Source organism: Abramis brama (assembly GCF_963993115.1).
Source record: "Abramis brama genome assembly, chromosome: 19".
Classification (NCBI taxonomy): domain Eukaryota; kingdom Metazoa; phylum Chordata; class Actinopteri; order Cypriniformes; family Leuciscidae; genus Abramis; species Abramis brama.
Genome location: NC_139981.1, coordinates 5,873,228 through 5,890,923, shown reverse-complemented (window position 1 = coordinate 5,890,923; position 17,696 = coordinate 5,873,228). Strand labels below are relative to the sequence as shown.

Genomic DNA, 17,696 nt, shown 5'->3' with positions numbered 1-17,696 from the left:
GTATCACAGTTCTCTTTAACTCTTCTGCTCCAAATGATCACAGGGCTGCAGATCTGCATTCTCACGATGAACTGCTGCTGCCCTCTTGTGTTCTTTACACAGCAATGTAGGCTACACTACAAACAACCATTTCATCAAACAGTTTATAACTCAAATGTTATATTATTGTTCATTAAAACAAGAGCATAAGTTCAATTCTTGATCCAAACATAAAAACTTTAAACTTCCATGCACTGTAAAATTAAACTGTGTTAAATGTCATATATTTATGCTTTTAATAATAGCATAGCTGAATCAGCCTGACGTTCTGGCCAACATTCTATAATAGCTGTTGTATAGCAGTTGTAGGCTACATAGGAAATTAGAATAATTATTATATATCTGCCAGAGGAAAATAATAGGCTAGTTCTGTAAGCAGCAAGCATTCAGAATATTGAACTCATGTCAAATAAACATTTTAATGCCGTCTGATGTTTCTCCATTTGGAATACAAATCTTTGATCTAAAATTACATCACATAGCCTAGGCTACTTGCTAGTCTTTTTTTTTGCTCATCCAAGTACTAGGCCATAATTTCATGGTGTTTGGTGTTTTAAGCCCCCAACGGCGCCTTCCAGGCAGCGAGGGGATGGGTAGGTTTAAGGTTGAGGGTAGGGTTAGCTGCCTTTAAGGAGCCAATGGGGGCTTAAAACATGTCGAGCTAATTTCCTCCTTCTTTCCATTAATTTAAAAGCATGTCCAGCAGAGGGAAGTAGAGTGTCAAGCAAACACACTAAAACACAGAGGCAGTTTAGTCATTTAAAGGGGTGGTATAATGCCTTTTTCACAAGATGTAAAAAAATCTCTGATGTCCCCAGAGTGTGTATGTGAAGTTTTAGCTCAAAATACCCCACAGATATTTTTATATAGCATGTTAAAATTGTCACTTTTTGAGGGTGAGAAAAAAACACTCCGTTTTGTGTCTGTCCCTTTAAATGCAAATGAGCTGCTGCTCACGGCACAGTGGGCGGAGCTTCAACAGCTTGTAGCAGCTTCAATTACCTCACACCTATGCCTCACACACACATGCACTGAAAATTTAATAAACGTTTAGACTTTTATGTTCAAACTGGAGTCGGAAAGATGGAGAGACTCAAGAAGTGACAACATAGAAGCAACAGGACATTTCTGAATGGTTAGTTGATGAATTTATGTAGCTGATGTGTAGTTATCTTCTAGTCATTCATTAGCATATTCTGTCTTGATAATCTATAAATCGTGTCCCGGGGGGCGGGGTTTATGTAAATTTTAGGGTTAGTGATGTCACTAACCCTAAAACTAACCAAATTGTGTAAGAATAAACCCAAATTAATTAATTTTATGAGGATTTGTAGTTTTTTGCAGTTCAAATGGTCACATGACACATGAGAACCAATAGGTTGAGAAGGTTTGGTTTCAATATGAAGCAAACAAAAAGGCCCATTTTTAATTAAGGCAACCTCCCAGAAGATGAAAAACAAAAGCTAGTTTAACTGAACAATGCGAACAAATATGCAAAATCGTTTTAGATTTGTGCCCTCACACATTGCAGACTGCTTTTTGTGGTGACTTTTTCATAGCTTGGTAGTATAAATCATCCACTTTTATGCTAAATTCTCAGAAGCCTGCTGAAATAAGGGTGAGTAACTGTTAAATGATAAAACTTCCTAGTAATGTGATGAAGTCCACATGATGGCAGCAAAGAAATAGAAAGCAGGCATCCAAAAGTCCCTTGAATTTACACATTCAATCGATTTTAAACCATTCCAATGCAAGGAGATGAAAAAAGAAGAATCAATTTGCTACTACAGAAAGGTGCTTTTCAGACAGCCTGCAAACAACGAATTGTTTCCTTTCCAATCTCTTTGCGCTTGAACGGACACAAACACACAAAACAAGTATGTGAAAATACCTGTCTCGGCAGGAATTCTCATAAACACAGTCGTTTTTGTCTTAAATAATTCAATGGATTTCTATCATTATATTGGATACGTGCCTTAGGTCTTAAAGTGACAGCAGCCTATAAATACTTGCCCCTGTCTATGTCATAAATGTTCATGAAACAACATCCGAAAAATTATCAAAAACCTGACTCAAAAACCGTAATATGACCCGAACTGTGAGTTTTGTGATCTGTTAAATTACTTAAATATATAATATACATCTATAATATAATATAGGCTAATATAATGACAGAAAGCCCATTTGCCGTTACAAGCAGAGTGTGAATTATCGAGGGGTTTGGAGGAGTTTTGCCACTCAGCGCGTTCCATTATCAGCATTGGACTGTATATAAAACAGTACTATCATTGTTTATTACTTCATTATAATTTTGCACATCACAAATACATGAATTTACATGTATCACAATAAATAGTGTTTTGGTGAATCATCTTTGATAAAATTCACAGTTAGCTACTGGCGGTAATTTCTTTTATAACTTATCAGTCGTCCCCTCTGGAAAGTCATTGAATAATTCTCATCCTGGTTATAATATAATATAATATAATATAATATAATATAATATAATATAATATAATATAATTATCAAGATGTACACAAACGTTTTTTTTAGAAAGCAGCATTGGATTATATTATTACATTTAATCAATTATATTACCTTATTATTGTTATATAATATATAATAATATATATATTATAATTAATATATATATAATAAATATAATATATATATTATATTGTTATATAATAGCCTATATATTATATTACATAGCCTATTTTATGATTATATTATATATTCAATTTGTTTAAAAAAAACACTTGGATTGATGTAATTTATATGACAAGAGATGGATGATTATTTTACTGTTGAAATGCAGTGATATGCAAAATGACATTTCTTGCAAGCTTCATTTATAGATGACAAATGACACTCGACGATGCTGCTCAGTCATGCAGCATTCAACTTGTTTTAAACTTGAAACCGCAACATGATGTTGCGAGAGAGAGAGAGAGAGGGAGAGAGAGAGAGAGAGAGAGAGAGAGAGAGAGAGCGCAGGAAGGGTGAGCGCGCGGAGCATCAGCACTCTCTCAGCATCAGGATCAGCGGTCGGTCGGTCGGTCTGTCGGTTGTCGAGAGCGCACGGGCCGGACTGATCAGGAGGAAGCAGGTAAGAGCGCTGACTCTCTGACTTACTCTGGAAAACTGATGACAAGTCTGTAGGCTACAACCGCTACTTTTACTTCAGTATCAATGTTAGAAAATTAGACAACAATGAGGCAACCAATGCTTTCAGTTGGCCATTCAATTTCTATATGTTGTGTTTGTGTTCTATAATATTTCAGTGTTTTATTATCTTTTAAGTTTTTTTTTTGAACCTTTGAATGCTTATTAGTTTTTTGCATAAGTGTTGCGCGTATCGGGTAGCGATGCACGCGCCTGCTGCGCGTGTCGTTATTTATTCATATGTCATGCGAGCACATGAGTGTGAACTAGCGGGTTGCCATGAGCGCACGAGAAGCTCGTGAGGGGTCTCACCCCCGGAAACTTATTGAAGAACCAAATAAAACAGCGTCAAGTCAACTGATAAGCGCATTTAATGCGCAGAATTATTATGACTGATGGTGACACTGATGAAAGAGGATTGGCTGGCATAGCATTAGTGACATTAAGAGTTTATAATGCTGTGTGGTGGCAGGAGGGAATTTGTGATGTTACATAGGCTATATTATCAGCATGCATATAGACTGGACAGCTGATCTGATCACCTGTGCATGCATAAGCCATGCATGCACAGGTGATGTGCATCCCCTGCATCCCCCCCCCCCAATGAGGGTCTGATATTATGAAGTGCCTATAGTTGTCTTTTTTTGTATCTCATTAAATTTGAGATTGTTCACCTTTTGGTTTGGGTGAACTCAGTTGACTTATTGATTACAAGGACTTATTGATTATTGATTAGTTCTCCAGTTCTTCAGTTTTAGGACTTGCCTCTCAACTGTTGATCAGTTCAGAAACATTTCATATGTCATACCTTTCATATATATCTGTGTGTGTGTGTGTGTGTGTGTGTGTGTGTGTGAAAAAAATTGTTTATTAAATGAAAAATGTTATATTTTACCTAATATTTGTTTGTGCTATATATTTTTTATGGTTAATAAAATATTGTGTCATTGGCTTGGCAATGTGCAAAGTTGTAAACTCAGTTTTGAAAATGAAATCAATTTTAAGCATGTGAGTATGACTGTTGCTTCAAATGGTCTATTCCAGTTCATATGCTGCCTATGTAGGGAGTAGACAGCAAGACAGCTCAGCTTTTGAAACCGAGCCATTTACCTTTTTATATTTTATGGCTACAAAGCAATGGAGAATTTTGCCTAAAATGATTTGGGTTGAAGGAATTATGGCTGGTCTGAATTCTTGATGAGTTTGTGAGGAGAGAATGTCAGTTTATACATCAGAGTGACATCATCAGGACTTTGGTTGCATTAGCTTTGTTAGAATAACAAAAAATGATGAATGCTTGGCGGAGGTGTGTTTGTGTGCGTGCACAAGTGTTTCTGTTTGATACAGAATCTTCTGGCTCCTCTGCTGCGCTTTCTCACTCGGCATGTCTGTCACTCCTTTCAAATCCACTCTGAAAACGAGTACAAAGGAAGAGAGAGGGAGAGAGGGATGATCATTTGAAATGAAGGCTTGCGATGGGACAGGTATTTTGAGTGACATCAGGCTAAAATGAATGGCTGTAACAGAGAAGGAGAGGGGAATGAATTGCAGATACAGTGACGAACAGGTGAAGAAAATAAAAGATGAATCTGAGGGGATAAAATTGGAGAATTCTGATCTGTAAGCAGCAATGAATCCCACTCTGCTGGTTTTAGCTTTTGGCTCCCATTCGCTTTCTTGCTTCTCTTTCTCACCCATTCTATCTGAGTGTCCCGTCTGTGCGAGGTCATTAAATCAGGAGGGTCAGTCAGGCAGAACGTAGAGAGGTCACAGGGACAGAATAAAGAAGATGAGGGGTGCAGAAGGAGAGGAGAGTGAATTTTGGACAGGACCCTCCCATCAAGCAATATGCATATTCTGTATTCAGAATTGAATAGCATACTGCACACTGCACACTGCACAGTAGGGATAAACTGATATTTTGGCCAGGCCGATAAATGTTCACAGTATACGTATACGTGCACAGAGTTATATAGTAGTAAGATTACATCCTTCTTGATATTTTTGACCTCACTGATCATTTCCAAATTCAGTTTTGGAGCTGAACACCTTTTGCGATTATGAGTGATTGAGATTTTAATTGAGCACAGATGTGACTGTGACGGGACGCTCTTAAGAACAAGCTGTTTGTTCGGTCAGGGAGGGTGAGCTAATGGTTGCTCGTGTGCTTTATGATGTAACAGACTTCAGAGCTGGGTTCAGTTCACCCAACAATGATAAATCTGTCATTATTTACTCATGCTTATGTTGTTCCAGACCAGTGTATTCTGTGTAACATAAAAAGGAATTTATGAAGAATATTTTGAGCACTTTTTCAATATAATTGTAAATAAAGACAAGGGGTGTATCATAAAAATGATCCATATGACTTGAGCGCTGTTACAAGTCTTCTGAATAGTTTTGTGTGAGAAATAAACCACAGTTTTAGTAAAAAGCTTAATATCCACCCTAGTTCGCCCTGATTCATGAATGAATTGTTCTATTAAACAAGATTTTTTCCCCCAATTAATCAGTTAATCCAATTCGCAAAACTAATATTAAGCACATTCCATTCTCATTGACTCAAGGCAATGCATTTTTTAAACAGGCATTACATACAGTTTGTGACATTGAGAAAAAGTTTTTTGGAGAACCAGCTTTTCAGTATTTTGTGCCTTTTTATTCTCAAAGTTCTTACAAAGTGTGTTATCTCAATAAAGGCCTTTGGCTCATTCAGAATGAACCCATCATCACTCCGGGCCTCTTGGTAAATTCAACACATGCGGATCAATTGTTATAGCCTATGCCAAGCAAAACATGCGTTCCCTTATTTTACTTTTTTATTTACCCTGAATGATTAAAATGATTCAGTACTGTATAATGGCAATTAATCCCCTCCTCTGAGGTGTTACATATCAGATTTTGTGTCACATTTATGTGTATTTTGTTGTACTGTGTAAATAAGCAGGTATGAATCTGTAAAGTTTGTGAAGAGCGTGGGAGAGAGAGAGGAGCATATGGAGTACACTTGCGAACGCCCTCTCCTGTTCATCCATAACTCAAAGCTGTAGGATTTGCAGTGTTCAATTACAGCCCCTCTCATAAATAATCTGACGGAGGCCGGTCATAATACCCCATTCAGTGTTAGCTTTACAGCGTGACAAATCCTTGTTGTTGGTATTTATGTACAGAATGCAGCCTTGGGAATGTTTGTCTGTGTGTGTGTACACAAACAACAGTAAACTCATTTTTTTTTTAGATCTGTTACTCAAATTCCACTGTTTATACTCCTCTAATAAAGAAAAAAAATTAGACAAAGCACATTCAGGTCACATTTAAATAAAGTAGGCTATATAACTGTATATTTTATGAAATTAATATGTTTTTTTCCATAACATTATATTCATGATATTTTAGCACTTTTTGTAATTTACATTATTCTCATTGGTGATTCTCATTAAATTCTCATTACTGTAATACAATGGTATTTATTTAAATCAGAATAAGTTAAAGTCTGTTAAACAAATAATACCATGATGTTTATTACTTAACAGTTTACAGTAAGTAAAATATTAGTGGAAGTTTTTTTTTGCATTACAGTAATGAGAATAGTGTGTGCTTAATATTAGTTTGACCTGTATTATTGTTGATTATTATTAGTTTTATGTTTACGTGTCAAATAACCAATATGCACACTGGTTTTTAATTGTTTTATTTCTGCAAAATTATAATGCAACAATAAAACAATATGCATTATGAATATTTTTCAGCAACACAGCAACACAAAATAATAATATTAGTTATTATTTTGAAGTCTAAATATATTATCAGTAGACCAGACATTAAAGACACAGTTATTGGTCTACGTCAATTTTATTGTTGTAAAAATGTCATACTGTACAAAACATCTTAATGGTACTAAAAGCAGACTGCAAAACACAATTGTGTTGAAATGCAACGTTTGTTTAAATCGTTCACAAATGTTCCAATTTGTTCAAGTCCTTCAGACTTGAGGGGCATATTTGTTATATTGATCTGTCTTAATCAGTTGTGTGAGATTTGGGCGGGATCATCTGTTTGACTCGCCAATAGCAGACGACACTGCATTCCCCTACAGAACATTTACTTCTGATAAACAACAGAGCATGCTGGAAGTAAAGATGTTTTATTCTTCATCTTTGTATTGTTTCACATGCATGCTGTCAGAAAAGCTGCAAGTTTCCCCATCTGATGGGTTTATTGTAGTAGTGGACCTCTCCACAACATAACGGCTGCCCTCTCTTTCTCTCTCCGTCTCCCTCTTTCTCTCTATCTCTGAGAATTCTGACAGTTTGTTTTGCAATGCAATAATAGAGGAAGCCTGCAACAAACTCTCTGCGGAGAGAGGGATGAGGCAGAAAAGAAAAGATAGAGGCAGAGGGAGCAAGAGAGAGAATATCAGTCCTTCTCCAGCTCTCCTCTCCTCTGACAGGTTATTGATTTAGACATTTTGTCGGCGCAGTGAGCTTGTCTCACCTGCCTCGAAGTTTTGCTGCACATAAAGTCAAAGTCAGCGCACAGCACTGATACATGTTGAACATAATAGTCTGCACAAACCATTTAATACTCAAAACTCAATGTTCTCTGACCCCACAAATCTCACATTTCTCTCTCTTTGTTGAGCATGTTTGATCTGTTGCAATTCAGACTCGCACGCATCTTTGAAGTCAGGTTATTTTTTTTTTTTTACACATGAACCATTAGGTTTCTGAATGTGCTGTTTTTTTTAATTGTGGGTACCACTTTTATTAAAAAAAAGAAAAAAAAAAGAAGAACTGTAAGATCGATAATCGCAATCTCACTAGGCGCGTTTCCATTACAGATTTGTACCAGATTTGACCTGCGATTTTTTCTAAATGTCGACAAAAAACTATTTCGAAATGACGGCGTTTCCATTAACCGATGTTATGCGACTAAACCTTCATTTTTTCCTCTTGCGATAAGTAAAATCATTCCAAAAACCATGGCAATGGACGTTGGTAGGTTTATGTACTATATCCCAGCCACTGCACTAGCCATTATTATTAATTGAAGGAGATGTATGTGTGTTTTCCAAGCATTAATGGTAAGCGGCACATGAGGTGTTTCTGGGTGTTTCTCCCTCATATCTTCTTCGAGGTCTTGATTGTGGCATTTATTTGAGGTTTAGAATCCATTATTCCTGTAATTTTTTTGTCTTTTATGAATTTAATAAAGAACTCTGTCTCGTATTCTGTCCAAACACACCGCGCCATCTACGTCAGGTAACCTGTAAATGCGCAAAAACTGTTTCCATTGCAGTTTTGCAAAATATTTCTTTTTCGAATTGCCTGAAAAACCACCTCATGCGAGCGAAAAAACTTTTTTGCGATAAATGCGAGTTTTTGCGAAATTGACGTGTTTCCATTGGGCGTATTTTCAATTCGCAATTTTTTGAAAATGTTTTGGTCTTGATAATTTTAATCAAAATCTACTTTGGCTAAGATTACTAGTCCCTCTTATTTCTCAACCCCTCACCTCTAACTTCTTTTCACAAATTCAAAGTTTAAAGTGGCTGTAAAGTCATATTTTCTTGGTATTTTTCAAGGATGGATCGCTGTGAAGTGATGCCACTCACACTTAGCAGATCAGCGGTGGATTTCAGCATGGTTTCACGCTAGCCTGCTCCACTCTCTCACAGCCTGGAGACTAATTCATTTAGTTCTGCAGTTAGAGAAAGAGAAATAAAAAAAAGCTGTAAGAACCAAAAGAGTGCGGAGATAGGAAAGGAGAGACCTCACACAGTTGTGTCTGGAGGAGAAGACGTGCTTGAGCGATAGTGACAGGATGAACTGCAGCACAGCGTCTCGCTAGAGCCCCATCCTGTCGCAGTAATTACCGTCTCCACAGGTCGCCAAATACACACACATACACAAACACATTATTCACCAAACAAAACAAGAAGACGCTAACACACATGTAGTCATGCTCAGCTAGTGATGCCACTGTTGCAGACTTTGTTTCGAGGCTGCAGGTGAGAAAGGTGTGTGTGTGTTTGTCTTGCAGTCTCCTGCTGCTTTTACTGCATTGAAAGTTGACAGTATGCCTGTTTAGTTCAGACACACACACACACACACACACACACACACACACACACACACACACACACACACACACACACACACACACACACACACACACACACACAATCGAACACCTAAATGCAGCACATTCATTCACACACTTGCTGGCTGCGTTTACATCTAATGAGATTAAGTTTGAGCTCATGTACACTGAAAACTGTGATTATGTTAATGTGATTAGGCTCATAATTACAGTAATCACAGTCTAATATGTGGAGTTTAATCGCATGTATACGGTTTAATCGTATTTTTTCCACTCTGACACAGGTGTGCATGTGCTGCATGGAGGAGGTTTAGCGCTCATGATCGGTTTTGAAAGCATGGGGGAACAGAAGTCCATGTTTCTGAGCGCCAATAAAACACATTATGTCTATGTCATATAAAGCTATAAGCATAAACTTTGTTTCCCGAGCTCTCCAGAAGGGTTGCTTCTATAAAATGAGGGAGACCAACAAACTGGTCTGTATATGCTGGATGAACTGCAAGGCTTCCTATTTTAAAGCATAAAAACACAACTCCTAGTGGATAATGAAATAATGTATCTAAACAGGATTGAAAAGATTTATGCATGTCATATAAATTCCTTATTCTGATTATTGACTGTAATCAAACTATTGGTGAACATCTGCAATCCCATTTACATGTTACTTGCAAATATTTCAAATTATTCGCTAAGAAATGTGCTTTTAACCCACAACACAAAACGTTCAGTTGCAAATGTAACAGATCTCTTTGTTGTTGTAGTTGTTATGTGCCTGTTTAAAATGTTTACCAAATGGCTGTAACCTCAAATAGTGTCCCATTTAAGGGTATAGGGGGTGATTTCGGACACAGCTCTGTTATCTTCACGATCAGACAGCTCTCAGATCAATGAAAACTTATGAAGTGATCAAGTGTAAACAGATCCTTTGATGAATAGATAGTAAAAAAAAAAAAACAGCATTTATTTGAAATAGACATTTTTAATAAATGTTTTCAATGTCACTTTTGATCAATTTAATGCATCTTTGCTGAATAAAATTATGAATTTCTTTAAAAGAGAAATCTTACTGACCACAAACTTTTGAATGGTAGTGTACAAAAAATATGTCAATTTTGGGGTAGTTAAAATAAACTGGAGCAAAAAATTGCCTTTGTAACAATTTTCACTCAGAAATTGCTAGAAATTTCACAAATGATTACAAAGAAACAACAAGTAGCGCATTGAATTAAATGTGAAATATTTACAAATGAGTGTCACACGTCATCGGTCTGCCATGATGTGAACAGAAAGAAGTGTGAATGTATACAAGACCATACAGTACAGTTAAAATGGCAGTACTCCACATAATTTTACTGCGATTGTTAATTGAGCACAATCACATTAACATAATCACAGTGTTTCGCCTGACCTCCAACATAATCACTGATCTAGCTTAATGGCATTACAAAAGTGCATGTTAGCATAACCAATATTTTCAGAGATAGACTTTTCTAAGCAAGCATACGGATGCCGTATTGTTTATAAAACATAGAACATAGAACTGTTGTATAAAAGCAATATTTCAATTGCAGTCGAGCGATACTGAATGCAAGGCTGTGATTACCTACAGCACTTAATTCAACCCTCTGATACTGATCATTAGAAGTGAATGAGAAGAAATATCCCATTATACAGTGGAAAAGGACACACAAAATAATTAGCCTGTGCAGACAGCAGGATAATAAGATCATGAGAGGTTGGTCACTTATGTGGAACCAGCGACTCAATGATGACTCAAGCTCACAAAGATCTTAGCGATGGGGCAGAGCAGAACATAGTGAAGTGTTGTACTCTCTGAGGTTAAGTCCTGTCACACATAATCTCACTGAAATCCATTGTGAGGAAAGGATACGGTGGATGCATTTTATCTCACCCACTCTCCCGGCTTTGAGAGAACTCATCATAACTTCCTATACATTTACCGCAAACAGCCGTCATCCGGTATCATCAAGAATTATTACCCATTGTACTTTGATAGTGTTGTTTACTCTGTTAATTGATGTAGTAGTCGTATTACAGTCAGCAGATGGCTTTGTTGGGTTATCAAGGTTTTTATTGTACCTTTAATTGTGAATAATGACTGATTAAACTCCTATTATGTGCCAATAATCCAAATGATGCTGTGGAAAGTCAAATATCCTGCAAAGATACAGGTCATAATAATTCATGCAGTCACTTTTTGATTGTTATGAAATGCAAATGCTAAAGTTAATTAAGATGTTTGTCACATTCATCTTTAGTTTCGCTTTCATGGACTTTCAGATTGTTTTCATTCATCACATGTGTTCCTTTGTTTGATTTTCCCGCCACTCATCAGTTGTCATGGACACTCATCAGATCATCGCACCTGTTCGTCATCTCCTCATTATCACTGTGTATTTCAGTTCCTCACCTTCACTCTGTGTTTGTTGGTTGTTGTTTATGTGTGCATGTTACACACAGTGTTACTGTCTTTTCATTGTTGTGGATTACCTGAGTTTGTTTTCATTAAAGAACCTTTTTGTTTATAGAAACCTTTTTGAACTCTCCTTCATCTTCGTCTTCGTCCTTGTGACAATGTTAGTGGTTGCTTTGGAAATCTGGCATTTTATAATGTGAGGATTGATTTTTTTTTTTTTTTTTTTTAAGCACTTGCATGAATATTTCAGTAAAATCCTGTTTATTATTCAAGCTAAAACATCCTTTTTGAGGTTATTTTTGGCCTAAAAAATACACAGGAATTGACAGGAATAAATTGCATTTTAAAATCTATTAAAATAGAAAACGGTTATTTTAAATTGTAAGATTTTTTTCCACACTAATAATGTATTTTTGATCAAATAAATGCAGCCTTGCTGAGCATAAGAGTCTTCTTTCTAAAACGTAAAATGTTACCGACCCCAAACTTTTGAATAGTAGTGTATATTGTGTTGAAGTATTTTAAAGCCTTGTAAAGTATCAAGATTTCCATTGTAAATAATTTGTCACAATTCTGAGATACACAGTGCAATACAATACACAATGAGATACACAATCATAAACGCTTTCAATTAATGATACTTATTGTAGAATGTGCTGGGTTCCTAAACATAAGAACCCCTAACTTGGTTCTTGGTTGAAAAGTAGGTGGTAAAAAAGAATGTTTGAGTGCATTTTGTAGTGATCATGGGCATGGCAGCAGTAAGCCAGATCGATTGTGTGTGTGGTGTGAGACAGGTAACAACAAAGTACTGACATTGAGGGAAAAAAGTCTATTGACCCGGCAAATTATGATCAGATTGCACAAACAGCCTCAATGCTGTGGCCATGTTTGCCCCATTATCTGATTTGCATAATTCATTTTGAATTGGGCGCTAAAACAACTCAAAGCAGCACATGCATATAAACGACACTATCAGCGGGGACAATTGCTGCAGTTCTTAGTGAACTTCCCCTTCAGTCTAAGTCAAGTGGCATGTAGTGTGCAACCCACTTTGAGTCCATTGAGATCAGTGTCAAATGCAAGCTGACACTCACATGACATTACAGGGCTGATGCGGCAAACTCCCATAATTCCATCAGCACATTTGGGCTCATTTACTCTGTTTACTGAAGTGCAAGTTGTGTTTCATGTCACAGGTACACATTAGGATGTGCACAGCATCACAACTAGTTTGCAGCGTGACAAATAGATTGTCAAATCTTATAGTTATCTTTGCATATTAAGCTGAGATAGAAGAAAGTGTTTTATCATCAAATAAATCACATAAGCTGTGTTCCTTTAGTCCTTATAATGGTGTGTGGCGAGTTAAGAAAACAGTGGGTGTTGTGTGTATATAATAGATTGTCACTGTCAGGCGGTATCTCCTTGTATCTCCAAAAACGCTACTTTTCAGAAAAAAAAAACGACAACACAGCATTTTCTAAATAATTAAACACTGTGCTGTACAAGTTTATATTGTGACTTTGTATATTGTCACTGTCAGACACTTGCTTGTGTCAAAAAATTATTGACATTTTAACAAAATCAAGCTCAAATGGAGTTATGAGGTTTCTGACCAGCGAATTTCAGACATGTGTTTTGTCCGTCATTAGAACTTGCATTTTCATCAACTTACAAGATATACCTGGTCTCAAAGACAAGACTGAAGCCTAGTCCCAGACTAAAATGCGTGTTTGAGCTGTTTTAACTGAAAGCAACTTGCACTGACATATCTTAAAATATATCAGTACCATTGTTTTGTCTCAAGATGCAATGAGCATTTGTTTTCTAAGGCACATTTATAAAAGAGACTCAATTGTCCCAATTGAACTAAGGTAGCCTAGAAATCTAGACGCACCCTAGCGGCAGCAAATTTTATTTTGCAGCCAGTGTCGTCTAGCAACTCTCCGTTGGCTTGCGAGCTGAAAAAAACAAACTCTAGTCAGGCCAATCACATCGTGTATAGAGTCGGTGGGCGGGCTTAACATAATGACGGCAGAGTTGTGACGGTTCAGTTGTGAATTCCCTGCTACTTGAAAACAAAGAATGGCTGCTACTGCTGGCGAACAGCGGTCTTTCGAATCGGCTTTGGACGAGACTCTGGAAGACTTGGAGTTAAACTTTTCTTTGAGAGAATTCTTAAAAAAGGAAGATGTGTTCGTTGTTTTGCCGACCGGATACAGCAAAAGTTTAATCTATCAACTAGCTCCGCTGGTGGGAAAACGCTCTGGTTGGTTGTAGCGATATCCTATTGCGTGCAGAGGGAATCTGAAAGACACCCGTTGATCCCGCCCCTCGGATTGAGTCCTGCCAATGGTGTGTTCCCAGACCCAACATCTTGATGTGGGTCTGCCTTGTCAGGCTAGAACTAAGGCCTAATCCTGGCTTAATCTAAACCCCGTCTGTGAAACCTGATCATAAAGTTTACTGTAGCTATGTGGGCGCTCAGTTTTTTTCTGTCATTTGTCCAAAATCTCATGTTATTGAAGACGAAGTGCTTCATACAGGCTATTTAAGACCGTACTGGCTATGACTTGACAACAAATGTTAGACACTCTTCTCCGCTCCTCAAATAAATAAAACATTAGCCTTTAAATATAGTCTTTCTTTAGTAAATAAAATGCTGTACTTATTCAAAGAACCAGTTCTTTATAACCCTTGCATTGCAAACAAGCAAAGACGGTCCAAATTGCGTGCGGCACTTCCTTCACGATAGAGGTGGGTGGAGTTACAAGGTTTGACTGACAGTTTTAGGATCCAATGGCGATCTGAGGTTTAGTCACAAGCTCTTTTTAATACTTTTCATTGGTTAAATTTTGCAGAACCCACAGAGAGATGTAAAGGTCGACCAAAAGTAATGATTTATGAAAACAATTAAATAAAAAGGACAACAGTGGCAATATCAAATAAGAATCAAAATGGAAATATAAAGTGTCTCTGGGCTGGAGCAGTTTAGTTTAGGATGTGATGATGGGCGTTCGCTCCATCAAGAGTGCCACATTCTGTGAACTGTGGACACAGGGCCCAGTAGGTTTCTCATTAGTAAAATTACAGGAAGTTTGAATAATAATGCAAACATTTTTTGCTGAGTTGGATTATTCAAGCCACCCCTGTGGGCAAGTAACCTTTTTATTTATTGGTAGTTCTTTTCTAGTTTCCCTTGATACTTTAAAACAAGCCTCTCAAACTATAATCAACCAATTTACTGCTTGAAAGCATCTTGAAAATGAATTACATTCCTTTTTTTCAATTTCCTTTGGCAGACATGAGTGGTTTTACAACAAAAAAAGTAGAAAACTATTTTTGGCCTAGAGGTTGTTGCTTTTGTTACATTTCTTTAATCTTTTTGTCTCATATTAGAACAGAGTGTGGTTACATTTTTATTAGGTTCTGCTTAGTGTCTGCATCAAATTCATAATTTTGTTTATTCATAAATGTTGTTAGGGTTTTGAGGGATTGAAGATTTGTGTGTAAGAGGTCAGAGAGAGTTCTGTTTTTTTAAGTGTGCAAAACATACTGTGATGATGTAACTAGCAAACACATTCATAAATGTTATTAATGACAGTGAGTGTTAGTGAGAGTTATTAAAGAGTGAAGATTTAGCTCTAGGTCAATATAACCTTTATTTGAGTCACACTGCTAACCGTTTTATTTCTGGATATATGTTTGAATACTAGCATACTAACACAAGCCCCATAAGTCGTAATATTGAGTGTTATAATTACATGTAATAATAACACCCATGAGTGTTTTTCTCTTTATTTAAAAAGTTGAAATGATTGTAATTATCTACTCTTGTAGTCTGTTAATTTACTTCCCATGTTTAGTGTGAATACACTGGAATTAATGTTGTTTAGTATGTATTCTAGCTCATTATTTGAGTCAACTACCAAAAGTCTACAAAATGTAATCAAAATGCACAATATTTACAAGATGCTAAAAACATCATGTTAAGAAATTATTGAAAAAAATTGTAGTTTAGTATATTTAATAAATACATTTAAAATGTTTGGAAGTATTTAGATCAGCTAGTATTTCATTATAAACACATTTTTTCTTCGAGCTGTGCACCCACATAGCATGTTTTATTGAATATTAGTATGTTTGAGATGTATTGCATCCATTAAACATTCATTACTTACTTGAAATTATTCTGAAACCATATGCCTATTCAGAGAAAGCATAAGCATCATACAGTATATACTGTAGTGTGGGTTTCCCTGCAGCAGAAGCAGTTGTATTGGGCCCATGTGACAGTGGCAGAATGCTGTGCTACACAGTGGACAGAGAAGGTTTGTGCTGCTATATGACGCCAGGGAACTCTTTTATTATATCACCCAGGAAACTGCAAGATGCCAAATGAAAACAAATGCGACTATTTCGCCTTCCCTCGCTCTCTCTTTCTCTTCCTCTTTTTCGTGTCTCTTCTGTTTCTCTCGAAATGCAATTCACTGCCAAGGTTGTTGCTCAAATTCCACACCAGGGATTGCCATGCTAACCAAAACATTATAATATGCAGCTTGCTCATTTCATTTTGTTGCAATGTTCATGTATTTTTGTTGACAATGTGCCCTGCTACTGAGTCTACAGGGACACACAGAAGACGTGTGCTTTTCCAGTTTGACTATAATGTACTTAGCTGAGAACAAACACTTTTTATTTATTTTAGACTCAAACTGTGAGGATTGAAGTTTTACAAACACTTCTTTGGAAGATGGATAGATAGATAGATAGATAGATAGATAGATAGATAGATAGATAGATAGATAGATAGATAGATAGATAGATAGATAGATAGATATACCATGGGTGAGGTAAATCCTCTGAATAATGAATCCATCATGGACACTGAGAAGGTAGATCAAGTTCTGCCACACACACACACACACACACACACACACACACACACACACACACACACACACACACACACACACACACACACACACACACACACACACACACACACACACCTTCTGACTTAACCATTTATTATGCAACTATTGTGAACACAATGCGTAAGGGTGTTTTTGAGTCCAAATTTGGTCCTTTTTTTTTACTTGACACAAAATCTTAAAAATGTGACGCTCATGTGGTGAGAGATGTCTAGTTTATGATTTACTTGTCTAATACAACACTGTAATGTCTTTGAATGATCTTTGATTGGATGTTTTTCTCACAAATATTGATGTATGTCATTAATATTGACACCAGTGCAAAATGTACAAATCACTCCACCAGGAGATCCTAGATGGGATTCTTGTTTGAGGCTTTTCTCATTTTGGAATTAAATCCTAAGACTTCCATTTGATTGGTTTCCTAGAATGTCGAGAGAATTAGATCATATCTTTTCTCCATCCCTGCGGACACCTTTGACGCTGCAGCATTAACAGCAAATACCAGCAAAACAAACAAGCTCAGCCAATCCCAGCTCGGTAATTAGCCTAATTAAACTGAGGGTGAACGCGACGTGATTATACATCATTAATTTCGACCTTACAGTTGCTGTAATTAAGTCGCTCATCACATAAGCTCCCTTGTAAATATCATTTTCACTCCTCTCACTCAGACACTTATTTATTTAATTTATTTATTTTCGAGCGAGAGAGAGATGCTGATGAGATGATTAGCAGCACACGATTAGCTCAAGTGTGTGTGAGTACTTCACTCTGTGGGAATTCCTTGTTGAGTGAACCCTCCTCCTCACTTGAGCTAGTGTAAAACTATTCTTCATTTTAATGCATAAATTATATGCCTATTAATCATTAATACTGTCAATATAATACCCCTCTCCTCAAGCAGTATTGTCTATTCAGTGACTTCCCGTACATATGAAAGTGCTTTTAGTTTGCAAAATATTTGGGAGAAAGTCTTCTAAGAGAAGACTGCATATAATGTTTGATATGATTA

The 17,696-nt window shown here is 36.7% G+C and overlaps 1 protein-coding gene across 1 annotated transcript in view; it reads left to right on the top strand.

The window, feature by feature from the left end:
* Nucleotides 1-3,021: 3,021 nt before the first annotated feature.
* Nucleotides 3,022-17,696, top strand: part of cdh23 (cadherin-related 23) — a 232,804-nt gene continuing 218,129 nt past the window's right edge. Inside the window, exon 1 of the mRNA XM_084093482.1 lies at nucleotides 3,022-3,149. The gene's annotated coding sequence lies outside the window, so the exon portion shown is untranslated. The remainder of the gene's footprint in view (nucleotides 3,150-17,696) is intronic.